The 16,693-nt window shown below is 43.4% G+C and overlaps 1 long non-coding RNA gene across 1 annotated transcript; it reads right to left on the reverse strand.

The window, feature by feature from the left end:
• Positions 1–1,736: 1,736 nt before the first annotated feature.
• Positions 1,737–8,041, reverse strand: LOC149445756 (uncharacterized). Its single transcript, XR_016306344.1, has 2 exons — positions 7,476–8,041; positions 1,737–1,946 (listed from the first exon to the last, which is right to left on the reverse strand). It is a non-coding gene; the product is annotated as an uncharacterized LOC149445756 (long non-coding RNA).
• Between the last annotated feature and the right edge of the window lie 8,652 nt (positions 8,042–16,693).

A 16,693-nucleotide genomic window follows, 5' to 3' on the forward strand; every position in this document is an offset into this window, starting at 1 on the left:
AGTAAGGAACGTAAACACAATGACAGCTGGCTGGAAGTGAGGAAAGTGAGGCTGGGAGCTGCTCGGCGTGCAGGCAGGGAGGGAGGAGAGACACACGGCCATTCAGCACATTTCTCTGCCAGTACAGCCCGGACTCCGCCGACATACCTCCACCAGGCTGCAGGTGAATTCCCCATCCTGTCTGTGGATTTATGAAAGAACAAAGACAAAAATAGCTCCCGGAGTCTCCAGGATACAAGAAGCTGGTTGGTGATTCAATGCACCAGTGCCAACCTAAAAAAGAAAAGCATCCAGTTTTCAGGAGGTGCTCTTTGGGATGGTGAAGAGGCTTAATTTGTCCTGTGCAGATTCCAAACCTACAAGCTTCTCTTCTTGATTGACCTTTCTTTTCAAATATATTCAAGCTAAGCACCAAAAAAGAGCTTTTTCCATCCTTGTAGCCCTGGGGATCCCTGTGCCAGTTCCTTTGGAGGCTTTTCCAGATTGATACTGCTCTGACCTGCCGGATCATTTTCTCACCACATGAGGGCGTAGGATCTCCATTTTCCCAGCTACACACTTGACCAGACCTGAGTGGAGAGGGGATCGTCAGGATATATATATACACATGCGCATTACCCATGCGCGTTCTGGTTAGTGTGAAATTCTACCATTTGCACTGGGAATCAAGGAGCACTGTTTTCACCGGACTGTGTCTTAATATTATCTACTCACGTTTTATGAGCGCTGCATTTCTTTTATTTATGTATTTTGGGACTTTTATGTGTTTTCCTATGATGTTCAGCTGCTCTGCATTGTAGACGAGCGCTTACTATATAATATTATTCTCTTAGTTGGCGACTTCTGTGCGCTTCAACATGCACTGACCCCGCTCTGTCATTCTACGTGGCCTATCATTTTGTGGCTGAGTTGCTGTTGTTCCCAGTTGTTATCCCACTAACAGTTGAGCGTGGAATATTTGTAGCAAGGAAATTTTACAGATGGGCTTATTGCACAGGTGACAACCTATCACGGTACAACGCTTGGAGTCACTGAGCTCCTGAGAGCGATCCATTCTTTCACAAATGTTTGTAGAAGCAGTCTGCATGCCTAGGTGATGATTTTATACATCTGTGACCATGGAGGGGATTGGAACACCTGAATCCAATGATTTGGAGGGGGAGGCCCAATACTTTTGGCAATATAGTGTATATATGCCATAGTTTGAATAAACTTTAGGCTAGGTTCACACCTATGCAGTTTGTGTTTGATGCGTTTCTGCAGTGCATTTTGTAGTGCATTTTGCACATGCATTTTTGCCGTGTTTTTGATGCATTTTGCTTTTTTTTTTTTTTCAACTTGTTGCTGGCCAGCATAAAAACGCATTAAAAACAAACTACATTATTTTCTGCAGTGTCTCCATTGAAGTCTATAGAACTAAAAACGCAATGTTTACAATTTAAAAAAGTCCCTGACCCTTTCCATAAAACACACTGTGAAAAAGCGGAGAAGTGAACCTGCCCCATAGGAAATCATGTTAAATGGACTGCAAAACGCAGTGGAAAATGCACAGGTTTGAACCTAAACTCAAACAGGCTAAATATTATAAACTGATTTGGGTTATTTCTACCAAAGAAATGTAGCAGAATACATTTTGGCCTAAATACATGATGAAAGATTATTTATTTGCTAAATTTTATAACAAAAACAAAGGAAAGCACTCCCCCCCCCCCCCCCCCCCCCCCACACACACACAATTTTCTGTCTTTTTTTGCATTTATTTAGTAAAAAAAAATAAAAAAAAACCAGCTGTGATCAAATAACACCAAAAGAAATCTCTATTTTTGTGAAAAATTATAAAAATGTAATTTGGGTACATTGTTGCTTGAATAATTGTCATGCAAAGTGTGACAGCGCTGAAAGCTGAAAATTAGCCTGGCCAGCAAGGGGGTGAAAGTTTCCTCCTCCTACAAGAAAAACATAAGAAGCATTAAAATGCATCAAAAACACATTTGAGGCTCCGTTCACACCAATGCGTTTTTTATTGCTTTTTGCAGAAACGCACTACAGTCCATTGAACATGGTTTCCTATAGAACATGTTCACATCTGTGCTTTTTTGATCTGCTGCGTTTTTGGAAAGAGTCGGGGACTTTTTTTTTTTAAGCAAAAAGCAACATTTTTGCTACAATAGATTTCAATGGAGAATCTGCTGAAATGCATGGTAGTGCGTTTTTACCGCGTTTTGCATTTTTATTCTGCCCAGCAACAAAAAAAAAAAATCCACTTTAACAATAAAAAAAAAAAAAAAAAAGATGAACAAAATGCAAAACGTGGTAAAAACGCATCAAAGACACAAAACGAACTGCAAAAGTCACTGCAAAATGGACAAAAAGCAAACTGCATAAGAGTGAATGGAGCCTTAACATTAAATTCGAAAGTGTAACAAAAAAAACAAAAAATGCATGAGAAGCAACGCACAGATGTGAACCTAGCCTAAAATAAATTTAGCATGTGCATGTATGATACATTTTGTGTAAGTATAAAATATTTGAGGTATTTATCATCTCTTAGACCAGTGGTTCTCAACCTTCCTAATGCCGCAACCCTTTAATACAGTTCCTCATGTTGTGGTGACCCCCAACCATAAAATTATTTTCGTTGCTACTTCATAACTGTACTTTTGGAGTGGGAGGAATAGTGCCACATCATTGGTGTCAGTGAGAGGAATAGTGCCACATCATTGGTGTCAGTGAGAGGAATAGTGCCACATCATTGGTGTCAGTGAGAGGAATAGTGCCACATCATTGGTGTCAGTGAGAGGAATAGTGCCACATCATTGGTGTCAGTGAGAGGAATAGTGTCCCATCGTTGATATCAGTGGGAGGAATAGTCCCCCATCATTGGTGTCAGTGTGGGAGGAATAGTGCCCCATCATTGGTGTCAGTGAGAGTAGTGCCACATCATTGGTGTCAGTGAGAGGAATAGTGTCCCATCGTTGGTATCAGTGGGAGGAATAGTGCCCCATCATTGGTGTCAGTGTGGGAGGAATAGTGCCCCATCATTGGTATCAGTGGGAGGAATAGTGCCCCATCATTGGTGTCAGTGTGGGAGGAATAGTGCCCCATCATTGATACTAGTGTGGGGCGGAATTGTGCCCCATCATTGGTGTCAGTGGGGGGGATAGTGCCCCATCGTTGGTGTCAGTGGGGGGAGGAATAGTTCCCCATCATTGGTGTCAGTGGGGGGGGGAAATAGTGCCCCATCATTGGTGTCAGTGGGAGGAATAGTGCCCCATCATTGATATTAATGACACCAATGATGGGGCACTATTCCTCCCACTGACACCAATGATACTTACCTTGCTGACTCCTGCTCCAGCCTGGGCTCGCTCCCTCCCTCTCCCATCTACAGCCAGCATACCTGGCTGCAGCAGCACCATCTGCACGCTGTAGACACTTACCTGTCAGCTGTCTTCCTTCTCTGGCCGCTCGATCTTCTTTGCTCTTCGCGCTGCTGCTTGGCTCCTCCTCTCCAAGCTCCACCTCCTCGCCGGTGATTGGCCGCCTGTGTGCCTCTCCTGAGCTACAGTTTCGGCGGCCAATCACTGGCAAGGAGGCAGAGCTGTTGAGTGATCCCGGGGATGTGGCCAGATGACAGGGGCAGCATGTCATCCCGCGCACACATCGCGGTCCAGGGAAATGTGGAAATGTGGACGTATCTGCATGTGGGCGGACCCGCCTGGAGACTGATAGAGGAGCGGTGTCTCGGTTCCTAAGACCATCGGAAATATGTGTTTTCCGATGGTCTTAGGAGACCCCTGTGAAAGGGTTGTTCGACCCCCAAAGGGGACACGAACCACAGGTTGAGAACCGCTGTTTTAGAGAGATCACACTACTTCTCCATGACAATGCCTTCATATGATTTTCTCATCAAGAATTTAGAGCCATCTTTGTTCTGAGATCATCCAAGGTCATTTACTTCCTGGACTTGGATAGCAGAGCAGAGATGAAAACATAAAAACCCAGGTGCCTATGCAGCTCTTGTGTTCACAAACACCTGACACAGATCAGCCCCTGTTCTAGCCTCTCAGCTTGTGACTTGCTGCAAAGTTACCATGTTGCAGTCTGATCACTGAGGGAGGTTAGACTGAGGAAATGCCCCTCCTGTCTGCAGCAGACTGATGGCATCATCTCGGCTTAGGCAACACCACTGGAATGGATCTCCAGGACAAATTTATAATGATAAAAATGCTGATTTTGTCTTTTAAAATGATACTGTTGCTGTATATGGGGGCATATCAGAGCGTTATTCATGCAGATTTGTAATTTACTGAAAGGTCCACTTTAAGTTAGCCAACAGAGGGTATCACTTAAATTCAAAACTTTCTGCAGACTTCTAAAATAAAGTCTGGTGGGAAAAGGTGGCCATCCACAAAGGCTTGCAGTCATGCATGATGGCGTGTTATGGAAATGTGATCACCTCTCGTGTAACACGGTATTTACTCTCAACAGCAAGACACGCATAAAAACTTCAATTCTACTCTCTAAACAAAATATTATAACAACACGCCTTTGAAGCATTTTATCCGAGGAATATTCTTCCATGCTCTCCGAGAAAAGGTCTGGATTTTTCTTCAATGCCTCTTTAATGTAACTAAATGTTACAATAACATGCGAGTCTGTCTCTGCTTCACCTATCCTGGATGATTGAGCCCGCTCTCCCATTGCTGGTGATTGGGGTCACTGTCACTACAGACTTGTGCATTGTACTTGGAGGCTGTGTTGTATGAGTTATGTTGTTTCCTGGATCCGAGTGCTTAGGAACAGACGTTTCATGATTGAGGATGTGTGAAATGGTTAAACAAATCTACGCCTGGAAGCTTGACTACAATATTAAACAGCACGACTACTGAAATTCTCACTACGCTAAGTACTACACTAAGTACATCTTACATAGAGGGCAACTTAGATAAACTGCCTAAGGAAAATAGGAATTTTTAGTTCTTAGCTGGCTCTGGCTAGCATTTGAGCAAAATGTAATGCAGCTACAAGAAATATAGCTCAGGGCAGGGCCGGTGTTACAGGGTGTAACTGCTACTGCAGCCCTTCTCAAACATGGCTCCATGGCAGGGGCGGACTGACCATTTGGAAACTCGGGCACTGCCCGAGGGCCCGGGGTCAGTAGGGGACCCCATGAGATGCCCCTGGTACCTTTTTCATAGGCTTTTTTGAGTTTGGGCAAGGACACAGGGGCCCCATGATCCCCTATTGCCCAGGGGCCCCATGAGTTGTCAGTCCGCCCCAGCTCCATGGAACCATTGGGTTCCCCCAGAGGTTGCCAGGGGTTGTCTGAGCAATTAATGCCACTCAGATAAACTACCAATGACATCAATAATCTTTTCTGGTACGTCTAAGAAAGGTATTTTTTCCACTGACCACCAACGTATCGGGACATTCTTCACACTGACTTCCAAAGTAAGGGACATTCTTCACACTGACCTCCAATGTAGGGGATATTCTTCCTACTGACCTCCAATGTAGGGGATATTCTTCCTACTGACCTCCATTGTAAGTGACATTCTTCCCACTGACCACCAAGGTAAGGAACATTCTTCCCATCGACCACCAATGTATGGGCATATTCACACTGACTTCCAACGTAAGGGACATTCTTCCCACTGAATGAAAATGTAAGGGACATTCTTCCCACTGATCTCCAACATTCTTCCCACTGATCTCCAACCTAACTGACTTCCTACTGACCACCAATGTAAGACGCTGACTTCCAATGTAAGGGACATTCTTCCCATTAACTGCCAATGTAAAGGACATTCTTTCCTCTGACCTTCAATGTAAGGGACGTTCTTTCCACTGACCACCAATTTAAGGGACGTTTTTCCCTCTGATTTCCAATGTAGGGGACATTCTTCCCACTGACCACCAATATAATGGACATTCTTACCAATGACCAATATTGTAAGGGACATTCTTCCCACTGACCACCAATGTAGGGGACATTCTTCCCACTGACCACAAATGTAAGGGACATTCTTCCCACTGACCACCAATGTAAGGGAAATTCTTCCCACTGACCACCAATGTAAGGGACATTCTTCCCACTGACTACCAATATAACGGACATTCTTCCTACTGACCACCAATGTAAGGGACATTCTTCCCACTGACTACCAATATAATGGACATTCTTCCTACTGATCACCAATGTAAGGGACATTCTTCCCATTAACTGCCAATGTAAAGGACATTCTTTCCTCCGACCTTCAATGTAAGGGACGTTCTTTCCACTGACCACCAATTTAAGGGACGTTTTTCCCTCTGATTTCCAATGTAGGGGACATTCTTCCCACTGACCACCAATATAATGGACATTCTTACCAATGACCAATATTGTAAGGGACATTCTTCCCACTGACCACCAATGTAGGGGACATTCTTCCCACTGACCACAAATGTAAGGGACATTCTTCCCACTGACCACCAATGTAAGGGAAATTCTTCCCACTGACCACCAATGTAAGGGACATTCTTCCCACTGACTACCAATATAACGGACATTCTTCCTACTGACCACCAATGTAAGGGACATTCTTCCCACTGACTACCAATATAATGGACATTCTTCCTACTGATCACCAATGTAAGGGACGTTCTTCCCTTTGACTTTCAATGTAGGGGGCATTCTTCCCTTTGACTTCCAATGTGAGGGACATTCTTTCCACTGACCACCAAGGTACGGTATATTCTTCACACTGTCCACCAATGTAAGGGACATTCTTCCCATTGACCACCAATGTATGGGCATATTCATCATACTGACTTCCAACGTAAGGGATATTCTTCCCACTGAATGAAAATGTAAGCGACATTCTTCCCACTGATCTCCAACATTCTTCCCACTGATCTCCAACCTAACTGACTTCCTTCTGACTACAAATGTAAGACGCTGACTTCCAATGTAAGGGACATTCTTCCCATTAACTGACCACCAATGTAAAAGATGTTCTTTCCACTGACAACCAATGTAAGGGGGAACGTCTGCACTGACCATCAATGTAAGGGGGAGCTTTTCCACTGATCTCATTGAAATTGAGGGAGCAGTAAAATTTTCAATGTTGATGCTTACAATCAGAAGAAGAAAATTAACACTCTCCCCCTTATTGAAGCATTTAACAGGCAAGGAATACCAGCACATATTGCCTTTCAGACAGGTTCCATTTAAAGCTGATACATACACAGATGAAGTATATATTGGAAGAGACCAGTATTCCTTTGTATGCAGTTCTAGCACACAGCACAGACTCGTCTGGAAAGGTTTCTTGTGCTGCTTTCCTTCTCCCAGTCCAAGTTCTGCTGTAAAGAGGTTTGTAAACACTGATACCAAATCAAAATGTATATGTATATACCTGTAAATATAAATGTAAATGTATATACCTATACTGCTGGAATAAAAATGGAATGATGTTTTAACCACTTACCGCTGACCTAGTACCTAGGCACAGTAACAAGCGGAGAGCTCCTGTTGCGTAGTGGCGGCCACATGATTGGAATGCCCACCTCCTCCTCCTGGCATTTAGATCCTGTTAAAGGGGCAGAAGGCGTCAGCGGGAAGGGGTTAATGAATTGACTCTATGAATGATAGTTTAAAGCTGAACTCTAAGCAAAAATAAAAGACATGAATTCATGTAGCTCTGTAATCACATCATTAAATGAATTTTTAAATGAAACCGAGTGCCTGAATTTGACCTGGTATCAGCCTCTTGCAAACCCCAGAACAGCAGAGCTTAGAGTGCGAGAAGGAGAAGCAGTACAAGGAGCCAATAAGTTGTGCTGACAAGAAACACACTGATAGGAGGAGAGAGCAGAGTAACAGAGGTCCCATCACTATGCTGCTTCACCTTTCACTGACCCATCACAGGCTGGGGGAAAGTCCAGGATGACCTGGGCTCAGAGGTAGTGGGTTGAATGATGCTGGTCATCAAATTAGGGACATCTAGTGACAGAAAAAAAGTACTGCAGTGTACATCTCTGGCTTAAAGGTGAAAATTGCTGCAAAAAAAATGGTTTAAATCAGCTATTCATTTTTTTACCTGGTTATTTGTCTGGAACTCTGTTTTAAATGACTAGGTACAGTGTCCTTCCTGGGCGGCAGACAGATGAATATTCCTCACTGAAGGATATTTTTCTCCACATATTTTCCCTCAGTAGTAAACTTTGGACCTCTCAGAACCGCTGCAGGAGGAAGGGGTTTGAAGCCTAATTAAAGCACACAGCCAGGAGATAACCTATTTGGGAAAATTTTGTGTAATAAATGGAATTACAGGCATGGGGCCAGCTCCACCGGATGTCATTTACAGCAAAGGAAAAAGATACTATTGTATTACGCTGAGCTCAAAATGAGCAATAATTTCAGAATAGTAATTGGCAATGAGGGCCACTGCCAAAGAAAACAAAGATTTCCTTTACAAGTGTCCAGCATGAGGAGGAATATAAAGACCACATTGAAGAAAGATCATTACAGGTTTCGTTCCCCGCTCAGAGGTTCCTTTTTATTTAATTGACAAAATTAAAAGGAAAATGTCAAATGGCTGAGATCTGCGGGATGATGGAAGAACGGAGATTAGTGGCAGAAGGTTAAGGAAGTCCTGCAAGAACGTCTTCCTAGGAAGGAGTGGAGTGGGGCCGGTATGCTGAGGGTAGAATAACAAGATGGAAGGAGCTTACCTATTGTTTGAATATACAAGCAGGGCTGGGCAAATGGATAGACAGGCAAGGCGTTTTCTTTTGGCACAAATGGTAATGTGTTTGTGAGTTAGCTCTGTTGTAATAAGCATGCTGCGCTTCCTGCAGCTGTGTTTTCCCAGGCTTGTGCTCCAAGAAAACAGTTAAACACACAATTGACATACGTGAACTCTCCCAAATGATTAGTAAATGTGTTCAGCCAGTCTTGTGATCCAGGAAATCCTGCCACGTAGCACACCGAGTATTGGACCTCCCTGCAGCCTACACTGCACTTAAGCAATACAGCCTGGTCTAAGACCCACCCCAGAGCAGCAGCACATTGATGAGGTCATCACTCTCCTCCTGTGAGCAGCTTGACTGTGTTAGACTAGGAGTCTCTTCTGTCCCCTGAAGACGTTCCTTAGCAATGAAATGCCTTGTACGGAGCTTATTCATGACATTATCCCACATACCGATCCCAATGCGGTAGTGTTGATGTTTGCCTGTCTCTTCTATAATATAGTGAGTGCCCTGTACTGTATAAATGAACACTTCTATATCAACAGTGCCAAACAATTAGTAAATGTGTTCAGCCAGTCTTGTGATCCAGGAAATCCTGTCACGTAGCACAGCCAAGTAGTGGACCTCCCTGCAGCCTACACTGCACTTAAGCAATACAGCCTGGTCTAAGACCCACCCCAGAGCAGCAGAACATTGATGAGGTCATCACTCTCCTCCTGTGAGCAGCTTGACTGTGTTAGACCAGAAGTCTCTTCTGTCCCCTGAAGACATTCCATGGCAATGAAATGCCTTGTACGGAGCTTATTCGTGACATTATCCCACATACCGATCCCAATGCGGTACTGTTGATGTTTGCTTGTCTCTTCTATAATATAGTGAGTGCCCTGTACTGTATAAATGAACACTTCTATATCAACTGTGCCAAACGATTAGTAAATGTGTTCAGCCAGTCTTGTGATCCAGGAAATCCTGCCTCATAGCAGAGCCAAGTAGTGGACCTCCCTGCAGCCTACACTGCAGTGAATATGGCCCAGTCTAGGACCCACCCCTGAGCAGCAGCAGATTGATGATGTCATCACTCTCCTCCTGTGAGCATCTTGATTATGATAGACCAGCCTTTCTCAACCTTTTAAATAAGGAGGAACCCTTGAAGGAAGTCCAGTCTCAGGGAACCCCTGCTACTAGATCTACAGATCACTGTACATTAGTGTGATGGTCAGTGGGAAGAATCCTTCTCTTACAAACAGCTAAAAAGATCACTGGTGTTAGTGGTTACTTATCTGAAAGGTAGAAATAGCTCAAGGAACCCCTACCAACCTGTGGAGGAACCGGTTGGCTTTTTGCTAAGCTACCTGGGATGCTGGACAATTCCTTACACAGTCCAGTCTTGACCCTTGTTTCTTTTGAACATTGAACCTCCTTCTCCTCCCATGAACTTCCATGCCTTCCTGTTTGCCAGATTATTGTGTTTTTTTCAGTGAATATTTTGCTCTTGTTACTCTTACTGCCAACTGTATCTTTACTACCACTTGTTACTGACCTGCCTTGTTCCTCGACTATGCTTCTGCTTAATCCCAGCCTGTAACCACTTGTTACCAACCTTTGGCTTGTTTACTGAGTATGCTTCTGCTTAATCATGCATTCTATGCATGAAAGTTAGAAAACCTTCTGTGTGCAGCAGTCCCCCCAAAAATACTTACCTAAGCCCCATGGTGTGTACAAGAGCCTCGGCTCTACGGAGACTCTTCCTCTTTATTGACTGATACAGCATCAAGAGCCATTTGCTCATGCTGCAGTCAATCACAGCGAGCAGCCAATGAGGAGAGAGATGGGGCGGGACCAAACCACGGCTCTGTGTGTGTGAATGGACACACAGAGCAGTGGCTCGGGAATGAGCCTTCTTGAGTGTCTCCATAGCAAGCTGCTTGCTGTGGGGGGCGCTTGGCAGGAGGGAGAGGCAGGTGCAGGTAGAAGAACAGGTAAGTATAACATGTCTGTTATTTTTAAAAAAATGCCTTTAATATCACTTTAAGCTGCAGATGGTGGCAAGTCAACAGGCAAGCATACTGTCTGTATAGACAGGGTCTAAGCAGGTATGGCAATGTATATGTAGCGCCCATCTAGTTAGGGGGAGCTCGATAGTATTTTAGATAGAGGCTGAGTAGAAGCCTGGGATAAGTCAGCCAGGTTAACTTAGGTCACGGCTGAGGGCTCTGCAGGTCAGCTCCCAGATACTTAAATAATCAAAAATGTCGCACTCCAAAATTCATAAATAATATATAAAAAGATCACTTAAGTGCTATATCACAATTTCAACTTTTTTGGTTTTCAACTTATTTGTGCTGTGTGCCAAATATATTAAATATTCAAATTAGTAATCCTTTCAATATGAATATTTCATTCAATAAAAAGCATGCACATCAATCATCTGTGTCATCTAGTCAAAGAATTTGTGAAAAAATAAATAAATAAAATGATATAAACAATTCATAAGTCTCTGTTTTGAAAATACATATGGTGACAGTCCTAAAATAAAACAGTGGTGTGATCCGCAGTGTTATTCAGAAACTTCTGTGTATCCTTAAAGTGTTTGTTCTATGCGCTCACCTCCTTATAAGCCTAATAATTAGGTGCACTTCGCTTTTTGTTCACAATTGGAACCAAATTTTGATCTCTTGGTGCATCATATCATGGATGGTGGATATCCCTTATGGGCTTCTTAATCCTCCTCTCCTCTTGTGCCTGTATCCCTGCAGGGATCTCTCCCTCCTTAAACTCGAATTTTCTCCTCCCTCTCCCCAATTGTATCCTCGATTCTCAGCGTTTATATGGAAAAAAAAGGGAATATAGTGCCTTATCCTTTAAAATACCCTTCATTTTGTGCCCAATATTGCACTCACATTTGTTAAAATCAATCAGCACTTTTTAAAATCACAATATCTTTCTTGTGTGCGCAGCACACATCCTATACTCCCCGTCCCGGGTTAGTTGTGACGTCAGAGCCCCTCCCCTACGCGTTACGCCACAGGTCCACGTGGCTTCATCAGGGGGATGCGATTGGACGTTCACTTCACCCATATTGATTTATATAAAGAAGTGAACATCCAATCACATCCCCCTGATGAAGCCACTTGGTGTGCCAGACTCCTACATCCCCTTTTGTGGTTCCACCTGCCAGGCAGTACCTTAGTGCAGCCCCTGCAGGAATAGAGCAGTGACATAGCAGCCATTGGGTGGAACCAGTGCGCAGTGGGGGACAAAGATGTAGCACCACACCCGAAGGAGCCGTTGATAAAGACAGGTTCTCTGTTCTTTGCCACTCACTACACAGGCCTCTACCCTATTGACACATATGGTTTTGCTTCCTCTTTGAATGGAATATTGAGTACACAGCAGTTTTCTCAGCACTCTGTATTCCACTGTTACAAAGAGACACAAGAACCATTAAAGCAGTAAATGTATTGAGTATTAGTTGGCAAAGTGATTGTCAGACAAATACAATCCAATTCAATTACTATTACCCAAGCTAGCACTCTGTGTGAGCAATGGACGTGACAGAAGCAGTAAATTGAACAACATGTAGGTAACCAGTTGATACAATAGCTCAGATCAGCATTTAGCAACACCACCCTGAATACACATTAGGCAATAAAGTGGTCTTTTGTATGTAACAAGGGAACAGATCTTCATGGCCTGCATAAGCTGGAAGCGGCTTGCCTAAGCCTAGACTGGTTAAAATGAGGGGTAGTCTTTAGAATGGATCTCTGCCGGCTAATGTTGGGGCCCTGTAGGTGACTGTTGGGGCACTGATAATGGAGATTGTATCCTGCAGGAAGTAAAAGCGATAGTATTGTTCTCCTTTCACTGTACTGTGCCAACACTCACTAACCCGTAGAATGCTTGGCAAACTGTATTATAATTGTGCCTTAAGATGGCAGTCCATGAGGTGTCTGATTAGACAGGAGGGAGAGGAAAGTAGTCAAGGTTCTGCTCTCAGCAGTATATCAGATGTTAAGTGCAGGTGGGCCGATGGCCCGCTCACCAACTCTTCAGGAAACATTGTAGTATTGTGGTGAAAGGGGGCCCCCTTGCAGGTAGACTCCGAGGTAGTGCAAACTTTCTTGATAGTTCAGCAATCTGGAGACTCAGCAGGTCTCTAATCTGCAGGCAGAACAGTGGATGTGATGAATGTAACCACACCAACCAGTGGATTGAACGCTCTGGACCCATAAAATTTTGACCGCCACACAGGTCTGTTCACTCCAAACAGGTCTGAACTTCTTGATTCGTGGGACCGAGAGAGTGGGCTTTTCCAGGGAACAGAACACTGTATAAATGGTTCCTTCTGCTGCACAGGCTATAGGGATTTGTAGTTCAGAGTAACTTTAGTCCTATGACATGGCCATCGCCATGGACTACATCTCCCAGCACCTCAAATGCTTGGTATAAAAGTCTATAGGCTTGAAGCGGCCTGGGTCTCCCCCTACTGGCAGGAGGAGAATGTTGTAACAACTTAACATTCTAAGGCTCCATGTACACTGCAGCTGATAAACTCACGTTTAGGAGCTTTTCTGTTTTTTTTTCAGCAGCCCCTGAACTCTCCCTAATGTTTTCCTATGTGTCCATGTACACATCTTCGTTTACAGGCAGTTGAGTTTACAGTCGTTTTTTTGAACGCACCAAACTTGTGTTCAGGAGTAGATTTTATCAGCATTTCAAACGCCAAACGCTTGTAAACGTGGCTAACCATGTATATAAGCGTTTTGAAATTTTTTTTAACTCTTCCATTTCCAGATGCTATCCAGAGCCCTTTTTCATCATGAAAAATGCACGCAAAGCATTTTTCCGGTACTCAAATGGACCTGGTACACCATACTTTGAGGTTTCGCATGAGGTTTAGACACTGCTGCAATAATTTCTGCACAGAAATGAGCTGGAACACATCCAACACCACAAAAAAAAAAAAAAAAGACGGCTAATCTCAACAAATACTGCTCTTTCTGCTTCTGCTCTCTCTATTTCTCTCAAAATGTCTGAAATAGTTAATTTTTTACTGTTTTTTAGTGCATTCTGGGCATTTTGGAAGGTCTCCTGTGGTTATCTTTAAAATGGAAATGCTCAGAAACGTGGTATGCAAACGTGGCTAAACAATAGTTTTTTAACCTATATTTTCCAGCAGCCAGTTTCCATCATTCAGAAGTGCCCCGTGTACATGGAGCCTAAGGCGGGACAGAAGCCAGATGCATTCCCAGGAAAGGTACTGTATGACACCAGGCTTCACTGGTGTCTGGCACTCCTGAAATGTTGTCAGATGTTGAAGATACTTCAGTTAGCGTAGCTTGTGAAGACCGGACTCACTGACAGAACAGGCAAATATTACATCTCTACTTTTATGGGGTGATTTTATTATTATTATTATACAGGATTTATATAGTGACAGCAGTTTGTATGCACTTTACAATATATACAGGGAGTCAATACAGTCACAATACAATTTAAGACAAGAGGGTTAGGTGGGCCCTGCTCCTCATAGCTTACAGTCTAAAATTATTAAAAAATTGTATGCTTTTTTTTCTTACAACGAGTTGCTTTAAACAAAAAGTCTTTTTAACGATAATTGTCCATGAGATTAATGGCGATAGCTGGGCCTAAGATAAAGCAAGGAGCTGAATTCTATTTCTCCATATGTGTTTGATGGCCGGGGTGATGGCACCTTTCACACGGACACCATCTGATATTACCTTGTTACTTTTTACACAAAGTGCACTTTTGACCCGAGACTCCTGTAAAGTGTAATGGAAGCTCCAGCTAGTAAAAACTGCCCACAATTTCAAATAAATTCAGTGGGAAAAAAAAAACCGGATGGAAGAGTATATGGATGACCAGGAGTGGGTGGAGGCGCTACCTGATCTGTGTTAGAGATTAGAGGAACCAGATTGTTGTGTGAAAGATAAACCTTTATTAAATAAACAATACTTTTCACACCCCGATGATGTATCATGGGTGCATTTGATTGATGGATAGTACAGGGCTAGCAGATTAGAATGGGAGTGAGAAGGAACATCTGCTGCTCTCTGAGATATGTGGGGATATGTCACACCTAAGCTGGCCAGACACTAATAGAATTTTGTACTGAAATTTTTGCTTTTGGGATGTGCGTTACAATTTTCAAATGGTTACTGGAGTCAAATTGTTGTTCAGTTTTGGCCGCAGTCAAAAGGAGCAGGATGGAAACATTTTCTGGAATGTAGGGCAGCACAGTGGCTAAATGGTTAGCACTTCCGCCTGGCAGTACTAGGGTCGTTGGTTCAAATCCCAGCCACGGCACCTCCTGCCTGGAGTTTGCATGTTCTCCCTTTGCCTGTGTGGGTTTCCTCCGGGTACTCCAATTTCCTCCCACAAAGACATGCTGGTAGGTTAATTGGATCCTGTCTAAATTGGCCCTTGTATATGAATGTGAGTTAGGAACCTTAGATTGTACACCCCTTGAGGGTTAGGGACCGATGTGAATGTACAATATATATGTAAAGCGCTGCGTAAATTGATGGTGCTATAGAAGTACCTGAAATAAATAAACAAACAAAATTCTAATGGTGAATGTGGTTTTTGTTTGGGAAACATTGTATAATTCGTACATATCCACTTGCCAACTGCCTAACTGGGAAAATACGTCATTATTTATACATTTAATACCAGGGTTATGGGTGCAGCTAGATGCCATATCCCCGGTATTAAAATTTTGTTCAGGTGCCGGTCTTTCTGTAAAAGTGATCTGAGTGGTAGATTAGCTGCTGGATCACTCTTAGAAGAAGTGGGAGGGATCATCCCTCATCGTCACTTTTCGGTGGTTATCAAGCTTACCTGGATGATCAGTGAGCCCAGGAACTGATCTAGTGCTGGCAGTGGCTGGCCACAGAGATGAGCAGAGGAAAGATGGGCTCTGCTCATCTCTATGGCCTAGGAGGACCAGAGCGACGTCATTTCCAGTTCCGGCCCGATGTAAACAATGCCAATATTTTTTTTTTTTTACCTAATGCTTTCCATTGTGAAGGAGAGATGTAAGGTCTTATTGACCCCAGATTTCACCATAAAGAGGACCTGTCACTGCTTATTTCTACCACAAAGGTAACCTTTAAAAATTTAGATTTTTTTAAAGTACCCTAGTTTGACGCAATTTTAAAGCATGACATGTTAGGAATCTGTTTACTCATCTTTCATATTTAAAAAAAAATGGGTTATATATTGTGTTTTTTTGTTTAATGTGGGGTTTTTTTTTATTGAGATTGAAAAACCACTGCGCAAATACTTTGTGACATAAAAAAATTGCAATGACCTTCATTTTATTTTCTAGGGCCTCTGTTGAAAATAAATAAATATATATATATATTTCTAAGTAATTTTCTAGCAAAAAAGCACTGACTTTTACATGTAGGAGAGAAGTGTCAGAATAAGCTTGGTCCTCAAGTGGATATTGTACTCATATCTGGGATGACATTCAAATAGCACATCTAGTCTAACTATTAAAGCAGAGCTCCATTCGCCTGTGAAAAAAAATAAAAGTCAGCAACTACAAAAACTGCTGACTTTGAAAAACAGTCACTCACCTGTCCTAGGATACAGCGGTGCCGTCGTCGCAGCTGGGTTCACCGGCAGTCCTATATCCCCAGCACCGGCATCTTAAGTGTGGGGCACCCGGGTGTGACAACTTGCGGCTTCACAGCCGGGTGCCCACTGCGCATGCACAAGCAACGCTGTGCATTGTGAGTGGTCCCGCAGTCCTCTGGGACAGGTTACGTGTCCCAGAAGACTTCGGGTGGAAGGAGGGGAGGACAACTTCCACTTCTGATCGCCTAGGCGATCGCAGCGGAAGTGTGAGCAGGTACCTGTCAAATTCGGGTACCAGCTCCCTAAAGGTGCCAATCCTTAGGGAGGAACGGGGGACGAGGCCTTAAAG

This window comes from Staurois parvus, unplaced genomic scaffold (assembly GCF_062004578.1).
Source record: "Staurois parvus isolate SC_StPar_1 unplaced genomic scaffold, SC_StPar_1.0 ptg000711l, whole genome shotgun sequence".
In the NCBI taxonomy this organism is placed as follows: Eukaryota; Metazoa; Chordata; class Amphibia; order Anura; family Ranidae; genus Staurois; species Staurois parvus.